General features: G+C 51.5%; 7 non-coding genes across 7 annotated transcripts; 2 read left to right on the top strand and 5 right to left on the bottom strand.

Annotated features, from left to right (window-relative positions):
• The first annotated feature begins 46 nt into the window (after positions 1-46).
• On the top strand, positions 47-238 carry LOC131453038 (U2 spliceosomal RNA). Its single transcript, XR_009237786.1, has one exon. It is a non-coding gene; the product is annotated as a U2 spliceosomal RNA (small nuclear RNA).
• Positions 239-362: 124 nt separating this feature from the next.
• LOC131452838 (5S ribosomal RNA) lies at positions 363-481 on the bottom strand. Its single transcript, XR_009237600.1, has one exon. It is a non-coding gene; the product is annotated as a 5S ribosomal RNA (ribosomal RNA).
• A 308-nt stretch (positions 482-789) lies between these two features.
• LOC131452927 (U2 spliceosomal RNA) lies at positions 790-982 on the top strand. The gene has a single exon (XR_009237679.1). It is a non-coding gene; the product is annotated as a U2 spliceosomal RNA (small nuclear RNA).
• A 112-nt stretch (positions 983-1,094) lies between these two features.
• LOC131452877 (5S ribosomal RNA) lies at positions 1,095-1,213 on the bottom strand. The gene has a single exon (XR_009237636.1). It is a non-coding gene; the product is annotated as a 5S ribosomal RNA (ribosomal RNA).
• Positions 1,214-1,509: 296 nt separating this feature from the next.
• LOC131452891 (5S ribosomal RNA) lies at positions 1,510-1,628 on the bottom strand. Its single transcript, XR_009237649.1, has one exon. It is a non-coding gene; the product is annotated as a 5S ribosomal RNA (ribosomal RNA).
• A 296-nt stretch (positions 1,629-1,924) lies between these two features.
• LOC131452861 (5S ribosomal RNA) lies at positions 1,925-2,043 on the bottom strand. Its single transcript, XR_009237620.1, has one exon. It is a non-coding gene; the product is annotated as a 5S ribosomal RNA (ribosomal RNA).
• Positions 2,044-2,339: 296 nt separating this feature from the next.
• On the bottom strand, positions 2,340-2,458 carry LOC131452826 (5S ribosomal RNA). Its single transcript, XR_009237588.1, has one exon. It is a non-coding gene; the product is annotated as a 5S ribosomal RNA (ribosomal RNA).
• Between the last annotated feature and the right edge of the window lie 42 nt (positions 2,459-2,500).

The following is a 2,500-nucleotide window of genomic DNA, read 5'->3' as shown; positions in this document are numbered from 1 at the left end:
GCCTCGAAACGGAACGTCACATCACTACCCCAGACACTTGTGGGCCATCGCTTCTCGGCCTTTGGCTAAGATCAAGTGTAGTATCTGTTCTTATCAGTTTAATATCTGATATGTCCTCTATATGGGGATTAAATATTAAATGCATTTTTGAGCATTGGGAGGTGAAAACTGGGGCTTGCTCTCTTCACTCCTTGCATTGACCTGGCATTGCAGTGCCACCAGGAACGGTGCACCACTCTCTTTTTTCTGTGAAAACCAAAGCAAGGCTGGAACTAGAAGGACGTTAACGTGTGCCTGTGCCCGTGCCCGTGCGTCAACGTAATTGCAAGCCCATGTTTCTTGTAAGGAAGCAGCGGTGTAAAAGCTTACAGCACCTGGTATTCCCAGGCGGTCTCCCATCCAAGTACTAACCAGGCCCGACCCTGCTTAGCTTCCGAGATCAGACGAGATCGGGCGTGCTCAGGGTGGTATGGCCGTAAGCCGACGGGCTGGGGACACAGACTCCTTTTAAAGACTAGGCAAGGCCCCCTGCTCGTGGAGGAGCTCAAAGGTCAGCCTTTCGAACGTTCAAGAGTTTAAGTTGTTTTTGGTGGGCTTTGCTGTATGGCCGCGCCCTTTGAGTGTGTCAAATGTCAAGCAGCTGTCCGTCAAGGCTCAGAGGTGCACTTAGATCACCTTGGGGCGGAGGTGATCAGCAGCAGCCTTTGTTATGCGCACTTAAAAAACATGGCACCACAACAAGTAACTTGTGTGCCAAGATCTTGAGTTGGCCCCAGACACTTGTGGGCCATCGCTTCTCGGCCTTTTGGCTAAGATCAAGTGTAGTATCTGTTCTTATCAGTTTAATATCTGATATGTCCTCTATATGGGGATTAAATATTAAATGCATTTTTGAGCATTGGGAGGTGAAAACTGGGGCTTGCTCTCTTCACTCCTTGCATTGACCTGGCATTGCAGTGCCACCAGGAACGGTGCACCATTCTCTTTTTTCTGTGAAAACCAAAGCAAGGCTGGAACTAGAAGGACGTTAACGTGTGCCCGTGCGTCAACGTAATTGCAAGCCCATGTTTCTTGTAAGGAAGCAGCAGTGTAAAAGCTTACAGCACCTGGTATTCCCAGGCGGTCTCCCATCCAAGTACTAACCAGGCACGACCCTGCTTAGCTTCCGAGATCAGACGAGATCGGGCGTGCTCAGGGTGGTATGGCCGTAAGCCCAGGGGCCGGGGACACAGACTCCTTTTATAGACTAGGCAAGGCCCCCTGCTCGTGGAGGAGCTCAAAAGTCAGCCTTTCGAACACACTGCACTTGAGCCTTTATCTCCACTACCTGCTACACTCTATTCCAGTATTAGGAAGCTACACCGAGATGGGTAAGCTGCTCCCCATCTCCAAGCTTCTCACATGCTTGCAGAGCGACATCCAAGGCTGAAACTAGAAGGACGTTAACGTGTGCCCGTGCGTCAACGTAATTGCAAGCCCATGTTTCTTGTAAGGAAGCAGCAGTGTAAAAGCTTACAGCACCTGGTATTCCCAGGCGGTCTCCCATCCAAGTACTAACCAGGCCCGACCCTGCTTAGCTTCCGAGATCAGACGTCATCGGGCGTGCTCAGGGTGGTATGGCCGTAAGCCCAGGGGCCGGGTACACAGACTCCTTTTATAGACTAGGCAAGGCCCCCTGCTCGTGGAGGAGCTCAAAAGTCAGCCTTTCGAACACACTGCACTTGAGCCTTTATCTCCACTACCTGCTACACTCTATTCCAGTATTAGGAAGCTACACCGAGATGGGTAAGCTGCTCCCCATCTCCAAGCTTCTCACATGCTTGCAGAGCGACATCCAAGGCTGAAACTAGAAGGACGTTAACGTGTGCCAGTGCGTCAACGTAATTGCAAGCCCATGTTTCTTGTAAGGAAGCAGCAGTGTAAAAGCTTACAGCACCTGGTATTCCCAGGCGGTCTCCCATCCAAGTACTAACCAGGCCCGACCCTGCTTAGCTTCCGAGATCTGACGAGATCGGGCCTGCTCAGGGTGGTATGGCCGTAAGCCGACGGACTGGGGACACAGACTCCTTTTATAGACTAGGCAAGGCCCCCTGCTTGTGGAGTAGCTCAAAAGTCAGCCTTTCGAACACACTGCACTTGAGCCTTTATCTCCACTACCTGCTACACTATATTCCAGTATTAGGAAGCTACATCGAGATGGGTAAGCTGCTGCCCATCTCCAAGCTTCTCACGTGCTTGCAGAGCGACATCCAAGGCTGAAACTAGAAGGACGTTAACGTGTGCCCGTGCGTCAAGGTAATTGCAAGCCCATGTTTCTTGTAAGGAAGCAGCAGTGTAAAAGCTTACAGCACCTGGTATTCCCAGGCGGTCTCCCATCCAAGTACTAACCAGGCCCGACCCTGCTTAGCTTCCGAGATCAGACGAGATCGGGCGTGCTCAGGGTGGTATGGCCGTAAGCCCAGGGGCCGGGGACACAGACTCCTTTTATAGACTAGGCAAG

This window comes from Solea solea, unplaced genomic scaffold (genome assembly GCF_958295425.1).
Source record: "Solea solea unplaced genomic scaffold, fSolSol10.1 scaffold_60, whole genome shotgun sequence".
Classification (NCBI taxonomy): Eukaryota; Metazoa; Chordata; class Actinopteri; order Pleuronectiformes; family Soleidae; genus Solea; species Solea solea.
The sequence above is the reverse complement of the archived record's forward strand: the minus strand, read 5'-3'. Positions and strand labels throughout refer to the sequence as shown.